At 40.7% G+C, this 20,113-nt stretch overlaps 1 protein-coding gene across 1 annotated transcript in view; it reads right to left on the reverse strand.

The window, feature by feature from the left end:
• Nucleotides 1-20,113, reverse strand: part of ccdc117 (coiled-coil domain containing 117) — a 110,116-nt gene that overhangs the window by 14,198 nt on the left and 75,805 nt on the right. The window lies entirely within an intron of this gene.

Here is a 20,113-nt window from a genome sequence, read left to right on the forward strand (position 1 = left end):
TTGTTTCTTTGAATCTACTATAAATGTCCACAAGAAACTGAATCTCAGAGTTGTATATGGTCACATATACTGTACATACTTTGTAATAAATTTACTTTGAACTTTGATAGATTATTATATTGCAGAGCAACCAGAATTCTGCAGTTCAGTAATCTGTGTGTACTTTTTATTCCTTAATAGGGACACAGTGAAAATTTGTTTCTGCGATCCACATCCACTCCATCATTGACTTCCTCTGCAATTGTCTCTTTGAGACAGCAGAACTTTGGAACATTGAAGCTGCTACGACATTTGCAAAGTCGTGTGAAGCAGCTGCGGGAAGAAAACCGCATCTACCGTGGAACTGGCCTGAAAGATATGAACACTGCAAATTGAATCAGGAAACTCACATAGAAAGATGGTGAGTCTGGTCCTTGGTAGTAAAGCACCGTCATCAAATTGATGGCAACTGATAGAATGTTGGTCTGGGGAAAAGAAACTTTGTGGACTGCAACTGTATGCAAGATCAGTGTACAGTGTACAATACTTAAAACTCTCTACTCCTTTCAAACATGTTGAAACTATATTCTCTTCAGAATTGTTAGGACATGACTGATGCCAGACCATAGCAATTAACCCCTAATTATTTTCCTTTGAACAGGAGAACCATTAAGTGTAGACACTACCTGGGTTATACCAGTGTTCTGAGTAGTGTCCATTATCTAAGTTTCTGCAAATCAGAAATGTCCATAAAAGGTTAAAGGTTACAGATCAGTACAGACCTTAATTAGTATTAGTTAATTTAACACAGATCTGTATTACAGATTCAAAGCATGCTGGACAAAATGTAGGACCAAAGAGCTTCAAACTGTCATACCAGGAGGTCATTTGGCCTATTTGTCCTGACCAATCTATGCAAAATAATTCAACTAGTCCTCCCCTCCCACCCCTCATCCAACATGTCCTATGGCTCCAAGATGTTTTATTCAAGTACTTATCCATTTATTCCCTTTGATACCTCAATTGATTGTCTCTCCACTACATTCACATCCTAACTACTTGCTACACAATGTTTTTACACATGTATTTTTTTGGCTATTTTTGTAGGTCTTTTTTTCTTGACTCTTCCGCCAGTGAGAACAGTCTCCGTTCACTGAGCACCTATCCTCCGTCTGCCAGAAAAAAATGGGATCTCCCGGGAGCCCCCCATTTCAATTCCACTTCCCATTCCAACATGTCAATCCATGGTCTCCGTTACTGCCACGATGGCATTGGAAGAACAACACCTTATATTCCTTCTGGGTAGCCTGCAACCTGATAGCATGAACATCAGGTAATGCCCCCCCACTTCTTTCACCATTCCCCATTCCTGTTTACCTCTCTCTCCTTTTCTCCTTACCTAACCATCACCTCCCTCTGTTGCTCTTCCTCCTTCCCTTTCTTTCTACCCTCTCCTATCAGATTCCCCCTCCCCCAGCTTTCTATTTCATCAATCAACTTCCCAGCTCTTTACTGCACCCCTCCCCCACTTTCATCTAACAGCTACCACCTTGTACTTCTTTCTTCTCTCCCCCCACCTTCTTACTGTCTTCTCATCTTTTTCCCAGTCCTGATGAAGAGTCTCAGCCCAAAATGTCAACTGTTCACTCTTTTCCGTAGATGCTGCCTGACCTGCTGAGCTCCTCCAGCATTTTGTGTATGTTCCTCCCTCCAACTATTATTTGGACACTTAGTGAATTTGGATAGCTGTAATCCCTTACAACCTGCCCTGCTCCTAGGAGAATCACAGTTATCCCTGTTTTCACCACTGGAATTACTCTAGTGCATTCAGTATAATACTCACAATTGGATACAATATTCAAGCTGTGACCAAATTGTTGCTTTACTAAAGGTCATTACAACTTCCTTCTGTTGTACACAAACTTCTATTTATAAATCCCATGAACATAGAGGCTCCTTTTAAGTACTTTCTTTAAACTTGCTGCTACTTTCAATGCATACATATCTCATACATCCCGGTATCACGTAGAATTGTGCCTCCAAGTTTATACAGTTTCTCCCATTCTTTCAAATGAACTATAGCATTTTTTTGTAGTTTTATCTGTCCATTCCATTAATCTCTTTGCAGTCTCTTGCTGGCTGGAGTCCTCAGGGTTGATTATGCTTCAATCATGTGGGTTCTCTGTAAATATGGAAACTGTACTTGTATACCAAGTAAACATTGTTAATACATATTAAGTAAATAAGTGATCCTTATATTAATCTCTGGGCAACATTGTCTCCAGTCTGAAAAATAAATACTAATACATTGTTTCCTGTAACATAGACAAACTCATGTTGGTTCCCGCAATCAATCCACACTTCCAGGGGGAGAGTTAAATTAAAAAAGGGATCAGTGTGAATGGGTGCTGACCTGGTAGTCTGCACGGCCCATTTCCACATTGCTTGACTCTAACCTGTGTGGATGTCTATTAATTCTGTCTCTGACAATTGTTTCTAAATGTTGCCTGCCACCCACTTCCAAGACTTAATAGTTAATGGGCCTGTAGTTTATCCTTATACTCTTTTAAAATATATAATTATTTGCAAAGTTCATACATGTGCACAACAATGGGCAGCAAACTGGAAGATTATGAGCATTTTAATTCCCTCAGCAACAAGGACCAGTCAATTTAATCCACACTATGCAATTCTCAGCCTTGACTAAATAAATGCTGTCTCCTGTAAATAAAACCTTGAATCCATGAATATTTAGTACCCAATTTTCCCTTTTAAAATAGGTTTTTATTATGGCCACAACATTGTAATCCTATGATGGACTATGCGCCAGTTTTGTTTAATGAATTGCATGCTCTCACGTACATGCTCTGTACACGTTTCTTCGCTATCATAAAATACAGTGGTTACTTGAAAACAAACTAAAATCGCTCAGAGACTGAGTACAGAGGTTGACACTGCTTTCCACAGTAATGAAGTTCCAAGGTTCAAAAAGGTACGTTTGATCCTTTATTACAAAACCAGCAAAGATGAACAATCTTGTAGTGTTAAAAAGCTAACAAAACTAAAACTTGTGATATGGCGAAATTAACATTTCAATTACTGTAACTAGCGTATAGAGAAATTAACGTATTTAAACAGTCAACAAAAAAAAACCCACCCCGTGGCTTCCTCTCAGGCTAAATTAGACTCAATTAGACTAAACTGAACTAACTGTGACAAAGCGAGAATACATAACTATACTCATCTGCTTCCACCACACCCCAATTACAGTATGTCAAATTACCCATAAATGTGCAACACAATTACAATACAGACTGACATTATACTATAATAATTACAAGAACATACTACCAAAATAGGAGACATGAATTCTTCAAGGATAAACATCTTGACATTTATGCAAATGTGCTCTTCCTTTTTTTTCCTCTTACATTTAAGTCATGCAACAGTCATCTAGGCCAGAGATTTCCAGGACTTAGCTCAGTAAGAGTTATCTTTTCCAACACTCTTTGTCGAGTCAAAGTCACAAAGCTTTTCACACCTCTGCCTGCCTGCAGAAGACAGATCTTAGGTCTAAACATGCCAATATTACAGGACTTTTCAGGCATGGCTGCCCTACTAAGTCATCCACCAACTCTTAAGACATTATCTTCAAGTATTTGTCTGACCATGAAAATATGGCGATTCCGTTTCACATTTTTTACCCTTTGCAAACTTGAGAGTTCATCTGGAAATCTCTTTCTCAGGCAAAACCCAAATGATCTCCATTTCAGCCTTTCTGAGCTCCTCCACTGAAAGGGAATTTTGGCTGATTTGATCTTTGGCTTTCTCTATCTCCCCAGGAAATACTCTTGTTGTTCTTCATCCAAGTCAAACTGAGCAAAAGTGATGTTCAATTGCTTTCTCTTCTAACTTAAGAAATAAGAGAAAGTTCTCAGCTTTAGAAATCCAGGCCAACATCTTCCTCAAACAGATCCAAGACAAAAAGTGATGGATTATGCATGTTGCCACATTCATCTTCTCTTCAATCGACATGGCTTTAATTGTAACATTCCTCTTAACTTCTGGATCATCTAACAGAAGTTCTCCAGAACAATTTGGATTCACAGGCCATTCCCTTTCAGGCTGAAGAAGATAGAGGCCCTGACACCCATGTCTCATTCTTCAAGAATGCTTTCACCTTCAACCCTCTAGTGGACAAATCGTCTGGGTTGCTTGAAGGGTTTACTTGCTTCCATTGAGATGCTTTTGAGACCTTAAGAATTTCTGAAACTCTGTTTGGAATGAAGGTTCAGAACCTGGAAGTTTCACTCTTGATATACTTCAGCACGCAAGTAGTATCAGTCCAGAAAACTGAATCCTCAAGCTGAGTGTTCAACTCCTTCCTCCACAATATGGCCATATGACTTGCCATCGTAGCAGCAATGAGCTCCATATGAGAGATGCAAACTGACTTCAACAGGGCTACCCTAGATTTTCCAATGGTAAAAACACTGTGTGCATGAAAGCGCATGTTGTGCAACAATAGGTAGGTAACTGCTCCATAGCTATCTTTGTTTGCATCTGTAAAGTGGTGTAACTGTGTAGCAGTAACTTCTCCAAATTCCTGGGGTTTCAAACATTTAACAACCTTGAAGTCTTCCAACTGGTAGAGTTCTTCCTGCCAGCTTGTCCACTCATGAGCAGCTGATGTTGGTATAGTGCCAAGCCCTTCCTTATCCACTTTGTGAATCAAAAGTTGCCTTTACCACAAATAGATACAAGATCATAATAGACACCACTTCTTCCTCAGAGGATACTGACATGAGGCAGTCATCAATGTAGAAGCAATGCAAAACCCTATCCACCATCTCGCAACTAAACTGCTCTTCCTTGTCTTCTGCACATTTCCTAAGAACAAAGTTAGCATAGCCGATTATGAAGTTGCTCCAAGGAGATGTACCACCATTCTAAGGTCCACCTTACCCTGGCTGAGGGTACCATCAGGCCACCACAGAAACCTCAGCAGAACTGCAACTTCCGATGATACTTCAATCTGATAAAACATTGATACAATATCTGCTATGATCACCACTGGTTCTTTACTGAAGCTGGTTATGACTCCAGTCTGGTTCCTGTAAAAGTTGAGCATTAAGTGATATTCCCTGAAAAGTTGCTTCACTGTCAAACACAACACAAAGTTTCCCTTTTCTGGGGTGGTAAACAGCATGATGTGGAATATACCAGATTTCCCCCATCACTGCATTTCAGATCTTCTGCTGGCACTCTTTCAGCATAATTTTTGGAGATGACTTCCTTCATGAAAACTGTGTAGTCAGTGAGAAATGACAAAGCCTTCTTAAACTTCTTCCTTAGATTTAGAGCACACTGTTCAGCAATCTTCCTATTATTTGGCATATTAACCTCCTCCTTTCTCAAAGGTAAACCAATCTAGTAGTAGCCATTGACTAGTTTAGCAGAATTTGCAACCAGCTCCATGAATTTGAGATCTTCTCTTGACAAATCAGGTTGTTCATCCTGACTGTATTCACTGAAGTCTGCCTTAATAAACTGCTGCTGCCAAAGCTCATCCAAGTTCAAAACTGAGATCCTTGTTAACTGGCAGCTCTGTCTGTGTACAGTCTCTTCCATCACCATGGTCTCTTTTCAGTGGTCCATTCACAATCCAACCCAACATTATTCTAATTGCATAGGATCCATCATTAACACTGCCAATCACTTGCAACAGCTCCAATGCTTTAGGCACGTTTGTCACTATCAGCAGCTCAATTTCCGAATCTGTCTCTGGTGAATGGACACCTTTCAGGTGAGACTATCCCTGGAGATCCCACTGTCGTGGAATGTTCCACTTGTGGATAGGCATATTTTTCTGCATATAGATATTAGGTAGTTTACAATAGCTTTCACCATCAAGTCAGCCCCTTCAAATCCTGAAACAATGCGGCTATTCAAGATTTTCTCTTGACCCATGATGCACGAGAAGGTGTGTCCTTTCTCCTGTGAAGTAGAGCTTGATCATGAGGTCCCCTGTGCAGAACACTGTTGTACTTCCTTGATCTAGGAAAACATAAGTAACTACTATCTTGTTACCCTTCTTAGATTTCATTTTTACAGGAATGCATGCTTTGAAAGGGAGAATAAAACTACAGCTATGAGGATCCCTGCAGCACCCGGTGACCCTGTGATCTCTGTCTCGGAGGCTGACATCAGATTGTCCTTCAAGAGGGTGAACCCTTGCAAGGTGACAGGCCCTGATGGGGTATCTGGTAGGGCTCTGAAACCTGTGCCAACCATCTGGTGGGTGTGTTCAAAGACATTTTCAATCTCTCATTGCTCCAGCTGAAAGTTCCCACCTGCTTCAAAAGGGCAACAATCATACTAATGCCCAAGAAGAGCAGGGTGAGCTGCCTTAATGACTGTCATCCAGTAGTACTCACCTCTATGATGATAAGAGATTGGTTATGACTATAAGTCAACTCCTGTGTCAGCAAGGACCGTGACCCAGTGCAATGTCTATCACCACAATAGGTCTGCAGCGGATGCAATCTCATTGCCTCTTCATATGGCCTTGGATCACTTGGTCAATACTAACCCTTATGTCTGGCTACTGTTTATTGACTACAGCTCAACGTTTAACACAATCATTCCCACAGGTCTGATCATAAAGCTCCAAAGCCTGGGCCTTTGTACCTCCCTCTGCAACTGGGTCCTCAATTTCCTTACTGGAAGACCACAGTATGTGCAGATTGAAGGTAACATCTCTACCTTGGTGATAATCAACACTGGTGCACCTCAACAATATGTGTTTAGCCCACTGCGCTACTCTGTCTACACCCATGACTGTATGGCGATGCACAGCTCAAATGCCATCTATAAATTTGCTGTCACAACTATTGTGGGCAAAATTCAGGATGTGATAAAGGATGTACAGGAGCGAGATAAATCATCTAGTTAAGTGGTGTCATAGCAACAACCTTGCACTCAATGTCAGCAAGACCAAAGAATGGATTGTAGACTTCAGAAAGGGTAAGATGAGGGAACCAATCCTCAGAGGGATCAGAAGTCAAAAGAATGAGTAATTTCAAGTTCCTGGGTGTCGACATCTCTGGGGATCTATCCTGGGCCCAACATATTGATGCAGCTACAAAGAAGGCAAGACAGCGGCTATAGTTCATGAGGAGTTTGAGGAGATTTGCTATGTCACCAAACACACTGGCAAATTACTACAGATGTATCATGGAGAGCATTCTAACTGGCTGCTATTGGAGGCAGTGGGGGGGGGGGCGGGGTGTACTGCACAGGATTGAAATAAGCTGCAGGAAGTTGTGAACTCATTCAGCTCCATCATGGATACTAGCCTCCCCAGCATCCAGGACATTTTCAAGGAGCAATGCCTTAAAAAAGCAGCATCCATCATTAAGGACCCTCATCACCCCAAGGCATTCCCTCTTCTCATTTTTACCATCAACACTACCTCTACTTTTTTTGCACTACTTATTTAATTTAAATATTTTACACACACACATGTACGCACAGAGTTTGGGCACCCTGATCAAAATTTCTGTTACTGTGAATAGCTAAGTGAGTAAAAGGTGAACTGATTTCCAAAAGACATAAAGTTAAAGATGACACATTTCTCTAATATTTTAAGCAAGAAAACTTTTTTATTTCCATCTTTTACAGTTTCAAAATAACAAAAAGGAAAAGAGCCCGAAGCAAAAGTTTGGGTACCCTGCATAGCAGTACTTAGTAACATCCCCTTTGGCAAGTATCACAGCTTATAAATGCTTTTTGTAGCCAGCTAGGAGTCTTTCAATTCTTGTTTGGGGTATTTTTGCCCATTCTTCCTTGTAAAAGGCTTCTAGTTCTGTGAGATTCTTGGGTCCTCTTGCATGCACTGCTCTATTGAGGTCTATGCAGATTCTCGATGATGTTTAGGTCAGGGACTGTGAGGGCCATGGCAAAACCTTCAGCTTGCGCCTCTTGAGGTAGTCCATTGTGGATTTTGAGCTGTGTTTAGGTTCATTATCCTGTTGTAGAAGCCATCCTCTTTTCATCTTCAGCTTTTTTTTTCTTACAGACGGTGTGATGTTTGCTTCCAGAATTTGCTGGTATTTAATTGAATTCATTATTCCCTCTACTAGTAAATGTTCCCCATGCCACTGGCTGCAACACAAGCCCAAAGCATGACCGATCCATCCCCGTGCTTAACAGTTGGAGAGGGCTTCTTTTCATGAAATTCTGCACCCTTTTTTCTCCAAATATACCTTTGCTCATTGCGGCCAAAAAGTTCTATTTTAACTTCATCAGTCCACAGGACTTGTTTCCAAAATGCATCAGGCTTGTTTAGATGTTCCTTTGAACCTTTTGAATACAACTTTTTGGCCGTAATGAGCAAAGTTATGTTTGGAGAAAAAAGGGTGCAGAATTTCATGAAAAGAACACCTCTCCAACTGTTAAGCACGGGGGTGGATCGATCATGCTTTGGGCTTGTGTTGTAGCCAGTGGCACGGGGAACATTTACTGGTAGAGGGAATAATGAATTCAATTAAATACCAGCAAATTCTGGAAACAAACATCACACTGTCTGTAAAAAAGCCGAAGATGAAAAGAGGATGGCTTCTACAACAGGATAATGAATCTAAACTCACCTCAAAATCCACAATGGACTACCTCAAGAGGTGCAAGCTGAAGGTTTTGCCATGGCCCTCACAGTCCCCTGACCTAAACATCATTGAGAATCTGTGGATAGACCTCAAAAGAGCAGTGCATGAAAACTCACAGAACTAGAAGCCTTTTACAAGGAAGAATGGGCGAAAATCCCCCAAACAAGAATTGAAAGACTCCTAGCTGGCTACAAAAAGCATTTACAAGCCGTAATACTTGCCAAAGGGGGTGTTACTAAATACTGCCATGCAGGGTGCCCAAACTTTGCTTCAAGCCCTTTTCCTTTTTTGTTATTTTGAAACTGTAAAAGATGGAAATAAGGAAGTTTTCTTGCTTAAAATATTAAAGAAATGTGTCATCTTTAACTTCATGCCTTTTGGAAATCAGGTCATCTTTTACTCACTTAGCTATTTATGGTAACAGAAATTTTGACCACAGGTGCCCAAACTTTTTTGTGTGTACATATATATACATATATATACACATACACACACACACACACACACACACACACACTTACTGCAATACATAATAACAAAAACTGTGAATTACAATGTACTGCTACCGCATGTCAACAAATTTCACAACACATGCCAGTGATATTCAAACCTGATTCTGATTATGGGAAGTTTACAATCATGATCACCAGCCTTTGTAAGGCTATTAGATACCATGGCGCTACTCACTGCTCTGTCTAATTCTTTCACAACCTGTTTTGATTCAGCACCCTTTATGTTAAGAGTGAATATGAGGTATGCTAGGATGCTTGTCACTGCATACCTTGCATAAAAGATGCTTCTTGCAATCCTTGCTGATGTGTCCTGTACATAAACAGCTAAAGCAGACACCATTTTCATTTTAGGAAGGCAATCTTCTCACTATGAGCCCTTTTTTCTAGTTAAGGGTATGAATCCAATATATGCTCACCCTCGCAGAACGAACAAACAAACCCTTTAGTTCCAGGTTCAGTTTTAGACTTACATGGTACCAGGGCCATTGCTGATTCATTTAGCCTCAGAATGAAGTTGTGACTTAGTTTTGTTTACACCTTTGCTTATTGCAGGTAATGTGGCATCCTGTATACACCCAAACACTGGGTGTGTAGCAATCTTTACTTGCCTTTCAATAAAATCAACAATGTCAGTGAAACTATCGGTTATGCCTTTCTTGTAGTTCAGACCACTGTTCTCCATTTATCCCTAAGCATACAAGGCAATTTCTTTATAACAATCACGCATCTACTGTACTTCTTCCATGGCATTGCAACAGCCTCTAAGAAAAAGACTGTAATTTTGAAGAGCTTTTACATCTTCAGATTTGATAGGTACCCAAGAAAGGAGCCTGTAGGAATATGCAATTTTATGTTCATTACCAAAATGTTCCTGTAATAAAGCCTTTGTCTTTAGATATCCTCTCTTAGGGTTAATATGCTGGCAACTTCCGATAAGTCTCTAGGTGTACTGTTAAGGAAATAGAGGCAGCCAGTCTTTCTTTCATCACTATTCTCAAAAGCCCTCATGAATGCATGATACTGCAATGGATCATCATCAAAGAGCTGAATCTCTCTTTTAGGCAAAGATGAAATGCATTGTTATGCCAATAAGGTTGTTATTTCATTTTGCTGCTTCATAATATTAATAACACTATTCTGACATCTATCATCTGAAGCAAGGATGCTTCCATGCTGTAAGTGAATGTCCCCATGAACCCTTTAAGCTGAACCACCTCTTGGGGGTCTTGATTATGTTTCACAGACACTTGAACAAATGAATCAACATTGACATTGACTGTGTTGGTTTTCCTCTCTGCCTCATCAATATAGGAACTCATATAGAAACTCAATATTCGACTGTCCTGCTGGAGCACTTTTAGCACTCACCTCATTTAAAGCCACCAGCACATTAACTGTGCGGCAATTTTTTTTCCTGCAACTTAAGCTGCTCCTTCCTTTTCCATAGCTCTTCCTCTACCCGAACTTGTCCTTCAATAACTTGTCATGCAATTAGTGCAGATTAAAGCACTGACACTTGACACACTGTTGCTTAGTTTGATGTCATCCTGTAGGTCCTCTGCTATATGGTAGTCAAAAAAAAAGCCTTGGAATTTGAGAAACATTTTCACCTGTTGTAGCAACATGACCTTCAATGGGACATGTTTGGGTCAACCATTGTTTCATATCCTCTATTAGTGCACTATTTATTACACAGTACAAAAAATACTGGTTCTGTATGTCTTGCTTGACCTTGGGAAGTAGTGACAACAGCATGTGATGTTGCTTAGCAACAACTTCACAGAGACTAGTCAAGTTCTTAAGATAAGGAAAATGCCTTAAAAGTGCAATCTTGTTGCCCATAAGATCCTTAACTGATGGTATCAAATCTTTAATTCTGTTCACATTTGTCTTGTATTCCTTTGAAAACTTCTAGCCACTAAAGCTTTCAAAGCAAGTTTAATTTCTCTTCTTCCAGTCCCAAAGTGTGGGTCAGTTCCATGCTTTGATTCACTCATGTTACTTTTTCCCTATTGCGCCATCCTTAATTAACTCTTTCTTTGCCTGAAATAACAGTGAATAAACTGCCTATACATCCACAGCATTTAAACCAGACCGAACAGCCTTCAATTCAAACGTCGGCAACTGGAATACTTCAGCACTTTAACAAAGCAAAGCAACAAACCCTTTGGCAAACACATGTCCCCAGTGGTCCCCAATGGACAGGTGGCATTGACCATTCAAAACTGTATTCAAACCACAAACACACAGCATGAATCAACAAAAGGTCATTTACCTGCTGCAAGTTGTTGGGGTTATGATTTCAATTCTGCCAACAGGTCCAAGGCAAACATTTGGAGAGGCATAATATGATTAGGAATAGTCAGCATGGCTTTGTCAAAGGCAGGTCGAGCCTTACGAGCCTGAATGAATTTTTTGAGGATGTGACTAAACACGTTGATGAAGGTAGTGCCGTAGATGTAGTGTATATCGATTTCAACAAGGCATTTGTTGAGGTCCCCATGCAAGGCTTATTGATTAAGTAAGGAGGCATGAGATCCTAGGGGACATTGCTTTGTGGATCCAGAACTGGCTTGCCCACAGAAAGCAAAGAGTGGTTGTAGACGGGTCATATTCTGCATAGAGATCGGTGACCAGTGGTGTGCCTCAGGGATCTGTTCCAGGACCCCTACTCTTAGTGATTTTTATAAATGACCTGGATGAGGAAGTGGAGGGATGGGTTAGTAAATTTGCTGATGACACAAAATTGGGGGTGTTGTGGATAGTGTGGAGGGCTGTCAGAGGTTACAGCGGGACATTGATAGGATGCAAGACTGGGCTGAGAAGTGGCAGATGGAGTTCAACCCAGATAAGTGTGAGGTGGTTCATTTTAGTAGGTCAAATATGATGGCAGAATATAGCATTAATGATAAGACTCTTGGCAGTGTGGAGGATCAGTGGGATCTTGGGGTCCGAGTCCACAGGACACTCTAAGCTGCTGTGCAGGTTGACTCTGTGGTTAAGAAGCATACGGTGCATTGGCCTTCATCAATCATGGAATTGAGTTTAAGAGGCGAGAGGTAAGGTTGCAGCTAAATAGGAACCTGGTCAGATCCCACTTGGAGTACAGTGCTCAATTCTGGTCGCCTCACTACAGGAAGGACATGGAAACCATAGAAAGGTTGCAGAGGAGGTTTACAAGGATGTGGCCTGGATTGGGGATCATGCCTTATGAGAATAGGTTGAGTGAACTCGGCCTTTTCTCCGTGGAGTGACGGAGGATGAGAGGTGACTTGATAGAAGTGTACAAGATGATGAGAGACATTGATCATGTGGATAGTCAAAGGCTTTTTCCCCAGGGCTGAAATGGCTAGCATGAGAGGGCATAGTTTTAAGGTGCTTCGAAGTAGGTACAGAGGAGATGTCAGGGGTAAGTTTTTTAAGCAGAGAGTGGTGAGTGCATGGAATGGGCTGCCAGTGGCGGTGGCGGAGGTGGAAAGGAGACTCCTGGATAGGTACATGGAGCTTAGAAAAATAGAGGGCTATGGTTAAGCCGCGGTAATTTCTACGGTAAGGACATGTTCAGCACAGCTTTGTGGGCCGAAAGGCCTGTATTGTGCTGTAGGTTTTCTGTGTTACTATTTAGCACAACTAAACATAATTAGTGTATTTTAGTGTTCTAATAGTGTACTAGAGAAAGTAACATATATAAGTAGTCAACAAAAAAAAATCACCCATGGTTCACTCCCTGGGTCCAACTCTCAACTAAACTGAAATAACTGAGAAAGAGAGAATATGTGACTATACTCATTTGCTTCTACCATGTCCCAACTACCCATAATATATGCACAACTCAAAATACATTATAGACAGACAGAAAATAGCTATATGGCTTCTACAAAAACCTTACATTGTTTAAATTCTATTTATCTCTTCCAATTGTTTGTACACATTTTTTTCCTGTTTTTCATTCCTACATCCTAGAGCCTATTCTCCTACCCCATTAAGTCACACCTTAAACCCACAACCCCGCCCTCCAAGAGAACATTTTACCTCAGTGGAGATGGGACTCCAGTCTAGTTCTGATACCCCAGGACTTCCTTTCAATATACTTTCCAACCACACATTCCTCCATGTTATTTCTTGCCCTTTAACACATGGCAGTTGCAGCAATCTTAAGGTTAATTCCTCATTAGCCCTGCTTAATCTTTTTTTTTTGAAAAGATGCCTTTCTCTCTTATGTTTTGCTCTTGGACAACAAATGACTTGGATTCACATCTGTTCCCCAAACTATAAATTCCTTTTTAATCATCTTAACTAATGTCTCAGATAGCAATATTCATGGAAATCTTGCTTATAAGGGGTGAAGGAAAGATGAATTCACTATTTTGAACTGTTCATTTGATTTCCTGGCAATGATGAAAACTGGCAGTCATTTCATAGTCTGTCCATTAGTTTTATTATCAAAAGCATTTGAATCACTCTCTTTTCCAGAACCAAGTGACATCAGAAAGACCATCATGAATCATGGGGAAAGCAAACCAAAAATGACATTTGTATATCCTTTATGAACTATAGTGGGTGACACCCTGGAATAGTTTAGTACCAAGAAAGATTTGTCAGCTTGTTCACTTACCCCTCTCAGCCACACCAATGGCTGATGTTTCATTCCAAGCACTGTAACTACTGGTAGAACATGGTGAAAGGCCAACAAGGGATCAGTACTGCATTGTATTGAGAAGAATGGCAGGGTGGGGGTGGGTGTGTAAATCTGCTTTACATACAGTGGCATGCAAAAGTTTGGGCACCCCTGGTCAAAATTTCTGTTACTGTGAATAGCTAAGCGAGTAAAAGATGAACTGATTTCCAAAAGGCATAAGGTTAAAGATGACACATTTCTTTAATATTTTAAGCAAGAAAACTTTTTTATTTCCATCTTTTACAGTTTCGAAATAACAAAAAAGGAAAAGGGCCCGAAGCAAAAGTTTGGGCACCCTGCATGGCAGTACTTAGTAACACCCCCTTTGGCAAGTATCACAGCTTGTAACCGCTTTTTGTAACTAGCTAAGAGTCTTTCAATTCTTGTTTGGGGGATTTTCGCCCATTCTTCCTTGCAAAAGGCTTCTAGTTCTGTAAGATTCTTGGGCTGTCTTGCATGCACTGCTCTTTTGAGGTCTATCCACAGATTCTTGATGATGTTTAGGTCAGGGGACTGTGAGGGCCATGGCAAAACCTTCAGCTTGCGCCTCTTGAGGTAGTCCATTGTGGATTTTGAGGTGAGTTTAGGATCGTTATCCTGTTGCAGAAGCCATCCTCTTTTCATCTTCGGCTTTTTTACAGACAGTATGATGTTTGCTTCCAGAATTTGCTGGTATTTAATTGAATTCATTCTTCCCTCTACCAGTAAATGTTTCCCGTGCCACTGGCTGCAACACAAGCCCAAAGCACTATTGATCCATCCCCGTGCTTAACAGTTGGAGAGGGGTTCTTTTTATGAAATTCGGCACCCTTTTTTCTCCAAACATACCTTTGCTCATTGCGGCCAAAAAGTTCTAATTTAACGTCATCAGTCCACAGGACTTGTTTCCAAAATGCAACAGGCTTGTTTAGATGTTCCTTGGAACCTTTTGAATAGAACTTTTTGGCCACAATGAGCAAAGGTATGTTTGGAAAAAAAAGGGTGCAGAATTTCATGAAAAGAACCCCTCTCCAACTGTTAAGCATGGGGGTGGATCAATCATGCCTTGGGCTTGTGTTGCAGCCAGTGGCACGGGGAACATTTACTGGTAGAGGGAATAATGAATTCAATTAAATACCAGCAAATTCTGGAAACAAACATCACACTGTCTGTAAAAAAGCCGAAGATGAAAAGAGGATGGCTTCTACAACAGGATAATGAATCTAAACTCACCTCAAAATCCACAATGGACTACCTCAAGAGGTGCAAGCTGAAGGTTTTGCCATGGCCCTCGCAGTCCCCTGACTTAAACATCATTGAGAATCTGTGGATAGACCTCAAAAGAGCAGTGCATGCAAGACGGCCCAGGAATCTCACAGAACTAGAAGCCTTTTGCAAGGAAGAATGGGCGAAAATCCCCCAAACAAGAATTGAAAGACTCTTAGCTGGCTACAAAAAGCATTTACAAGCTGTGATACTTGCCAGAGAGGGTGTTACTAAGTACTGCCACGCAGGGTGCCCAAACTTTTGCTTTGGGCGCTTTTCCTTTTCTGTCATTTTGAAACTGTAAAAGATGGAAATAAAAAAAGTTTTCTTGCTTAAAATATTAAAGAAATGTATCATCTTTCACTTTATGCCTTTTGGAAATCAGTTCATCGTTTACTCGCTTAGCTATTCACAGTAACAGAAATTTTGACCGGGGTGCCCAAACTTTTGCATGCCACTGTATGTTTGGTTATAGTCATAGTCATACTTTATTGATCCCGGGGGAAATTGGTTTTCGTTACAGTTGCACCATAAATAATAAATACTAATAGAACCATAAATAGTTAAATAGTAATATGTAAATTATGCCAGTAAATTATGAAATAAATCCAGGACCAGCCTATCGGCTCAGGGTGTCTGACCCTCCAAGGGTGGAGTTGTAAAGTTTGATGGCCACAGGTAGGAATGACTTCCTATGACACTGTGTGCTGCATCTCGGAGGAAGGAGTCTCTGGCTGAATGTACTCCTGTGCCCAACCAGTCCATTATGTAGTGGATGGGAGACATTGACCAAGATGGCATGCAACTTAGACAGCATCCTCTTTTCAGACACCACCGTGAGAGAGTCCAGTTCCATCCCTACAACATCACCGGCCTTATGAATGAGTTTGTTGATTCTGTTGGTGTCTGCTACCCTCAGCCTGCTGCCCCAGCACACAACAGCAAACATGATAGCACTGGCCACCACAGACTCCCATGTTGTCCATGCAAACACAATTAAAAGAAACTTTTACTTTATAAATATTGCCCAACCACCCCAAAATAACTGAGGGCTGATGACTTCACTTTCCTCAAAAAAAAAAGAGTTAAAGTCATGAAGTCTGAAGGAAAGGTTTGGCAGGTTCAGTAGTATCTTTTCTTCCTTCTCTCCAGGATCTGCATAAGAACTAACCAGAACAGAAGACTGTTTCCAGAGAAAATCATTTCACTCAGCTTCCTCCATTTTCCAGAGTGAGATAACATGTAATCCGAGCCATCCATTATTCTAACATATTGAGCTCAGACTGGAGTCCATCGGGCTAACATGGAGAAGGCCAGAAGCAAAACAACAATTCTATGAGGAAAGCCAGATTGAGTACCATACAGCATAAATTATTTGAATATATTTTTAAAGCTCTTATTTAATATTGAGCTCCTTAATTCTTTACAAAATGACACAGCCAAAAGCCTTGCACCAGATTAACTAAAGCTGTAAAACTCCACTGGCAGATCTCATTGTTGTTACATACTTACCAGGGAATTGAACCAAGAATAGGCTATAGAAATTCAAGTTGTTGCATTTGACTGCAACTTCTGATAAAGCAAAAGCTATTACTCAGTTAGTTTCAGGTGATGACTCTCAAGTATCCTTTGATTAATAAGAATTTAATATACTTGAGATTGCACTGTAAGCACCTGATTGCACCTGTACATTATTCTAAACAACAGGCAAAATGGTAATTTCTGTAGATTTTTCTAAAATATAAATAAATATTAAAAATGAATTATGTTCAAAAATTTGGCATTAAAAAGTTTATATCAAGCATCAATTATTGGGATAGATTAAACTCTACATTTATATTTTTAAGGTTGGTGCAAGAATTCCAATGTTATATTTAAAGACAGCATCCTATGCATTCATAATGTCGCAACCTCAGAGGCTAGACCAATTAAAAGGAGTATAGTGTAAAAGTCTTGGGCACGTGTAAAAAATATTCTGTAGGGCTGGCTGGTGGCGCAACGACATCCGCGCCAGACCCGGAAGCGGAGGTTTCTGGGTTCGAAACTAGTTGGGTCCACCCCCGAGTACGCTTTCCATCCGTGCCGGGTTGAGTGTCAAGATCGCGACTTGACCTCGTAAAATAAAGGGAAAATACTGCGATAAAATGTCTGTGTGAGGAGTGGTGCGTCACGCAGTCTCTCTCTTGCTCTGCGCCTTGTAAAAAGCCATGAAAAAGACATCATCACGGATGCACGGACACGCACGCACAGACTCGCACGCAGGCACACGCCAAAAAAAAATTCTGTAAAGCAAAGCAGCTTAAAAAATTAAATGAGAAGTTTCTAAATATCAAAAAATTACTATAAAGAACAATAAACAGTAAAATACTACATCAAATGACTATTTTGTATGACCACCCTTTGCCTTTAAAGCTGCATCAATTCACCTGGTACGGCTGTTAGGTAGTTCTAAACATCTTGGAGAACTTACCACGGTTCTTCTGCAGATGTTGGCGGCCTCAATTGCTTTCCCCCAGGTAATCCCAGACAGCTTCGATGATGTTGAGATCAGGACACTTTGGAGGCCATACACTCTGCTGCAGAACTCTTTGTTCTTCTTTTCACTGAAGATAGTTTTTGATGACCTTGGGCGTGTATTTGGGGTCTGCTGCAGAGTGAAGTTGGGACTGATCAGATGCCTCCCTGATGGTACTGCGTATGAATAAGAATCTGCTTGTATTTCTTAGCGTTGAGGATCCCGTTAATTCTGACCAGATCACCAACTTCATTTGCAGAAATGCAGCCCCAAAACTGCAGAGAACTTCCTCTGTGCTTCACTGTTGGCTGCAGACACTCATCTATATAACACTGTCCAGCTTTTCTACAGATAAACTACCTCTTGTGTGAGCTAAAATTTTCAAATCTTGACCCCTCCGTCCAGAGCACTTGCTGCCATTGTTCAGTACCCCATTCCTTGTGTTTTTGTGCTGAGTTGAGTCTCGTGGCTTTGTTTCTACTTTTGAGGAATGTTTTTTGCCAGCAACTCTTCTATGAAGGCCATTTCTGACAAGACTTATCTGGACTGTAGAGCGGTGTACTTGAGTTCTAGTGGTTTCTGTGAGTTCAGAGTTGATAGCAGTGCTGGATTTCTTCCAATTTCCAGTTCAATTTGATGCATCTCCCATCTGTGGCACTCAAGTTTTTATGGCCAACCACTGCCTTTCTGGTCCTCAACCTTGCCTGTTTCTTTGTGCTTCTTCAGAAATGCTTGGACAGCACATATTGAAACTCCCGACTGTCGCGAATATTCTGCTTGGGAGAGACCGTGCTGATGCAAGATGACCTCCTTGTATCTTCTTGCGATGCTCGCTCTACCATGGTGTAAGAATTGATGATTTGAATGGTAAACTGTCACATCTGCAACACCTTCACCTTTTAGTTTGGTTGTCCTTTGCCCAGTATGATTCCTTCTACACATTTCTGTTTCAGTTAATCAGTTCAGTTCATTCAACTTATTATAAGACCATAAGACACAGAAGCATAAATAGGCCATTTGGTCCAACGAGTCTACTCTGCCATTCAATCATGGGTGATCCTTTTCTCCCCTCCTCAGCCCCACCTCTGGCCTTCTCCCTGTAACCTTCGATGCCGTGTCCAATCAAGAACCTATCACTCTCTGCCTTAAATACACCCAATGAGCTAGCCTCCACAGCTGCCTGTGGTAACAAATTCCACAAATTCACAACCCTCTGGCTAAAGAAATTTCTCTGCATCTGTTTTAAATGGATGCCCCACTATTCTGAGGCTGTGCCCTCTTGTCTTAGACTCCCCCACCATGGGAAACATCCTTTCCACATCAACTATTATATTTAATTTCCCATTCTCTTGCTCATTCTCCTAATCTGTCTAAGTCCTTCACAGTCTACCTGTTTCCTCAACACTACCTGCCCCTTCACCAATCTTTGTATCATCTACAAAATCGGTAACAAAGCCATCTATTCCATCATCTAAAGCATTCAAACATAGCATAAAAAGCAGCGTTCCCAACACTGACCCCTGCAGAGCACTAGTCCCTATGTCATTGATCATTAGCATGATTGTTATATTTGTTTCATCATGCACTGGGCTACATATAAATACAAAGTAATCGAGTTTTTATTTGAAAAGTGGTCTGCTACTTAATATGTTACCTTCTTTAATGAAATACAAAAAAAACTAACTTATTTTGGAAAATGAATGTTTGGAACAGTCAGCGCCAACATAAAAGTCAAAGAGAGAGCATATATTAGAGCAAAATTTAGTAGGAAGCTAGAGAATTGAGAAACATTTAAAAATCTACAGACCACAACTGAAAAAAAATGCCATAAAGGGGTAAAAAATGAAATATAAAGGTAAGCAAGCCAACAATATCAAAGAGGATACCAACTGTTTTTTTGTCAGATATTTAAAAAGTAAAAGAGAAGCGAGAGTAGATATCAGACTGTTAGAAAATGATGCTGAAGAGTTAGTAATGGGGGACAAACTGAATAAGCATTTTGCATCAGTCTTCACTGAGGAAGACACGAGCAGTATGCCAAAAGTTCATGGGGAGAAATGAATGCAGCTGCTATTACCAAGGAGATGGTGCTTGCAAAGCTGAAAAGCCTTATGGTAGATAAGTCAGCTGTACCAGATGGACTACACCTCAGGGTTCTGAAAGAGGTAACTGAAGAGATCATGGAGGCATTAGTAATGATCTGATAAGAATCAAAAGATTCTGGAATGGTTCTGAAGATTCTGGAATTTCTGGAAAAATTGCAAATGTCATTCCACTCTTCAAGAAGGAAGGGCAGCAGAAGAAAGGAAAGTATAGGCCAGTTAGCCTGGTTGGGAGGATGTTGGAGTCAATTGTTAAGGATAAGGTTTCAGGGTACTTGGAAGCACCTGATAAAATAGGCCAAACTCAATATGGTTTCCTTAAGGGAAAATCTTACCTGACAAATCGGTTGGAATTCTTTAAAGAAATAACAAGCAGGATAGACAAAGGAGAATTGGTGGATGTTGTGTACTTGGAT

This window comes from Mobula hypostoma, chromosome 27 (assembly GCF_963921235.1).
Source record: "Mobula hypostoma chromosome 27, sMobHyp1.1, whole genome shotgun sequence".
Taxonomy (NCBI): Eukaryota; Metazoa; Chordata; class Chondrichthyes; order Myliobatiformes; family Myliobatidae; genus Mobula; species Mobula hypostoma.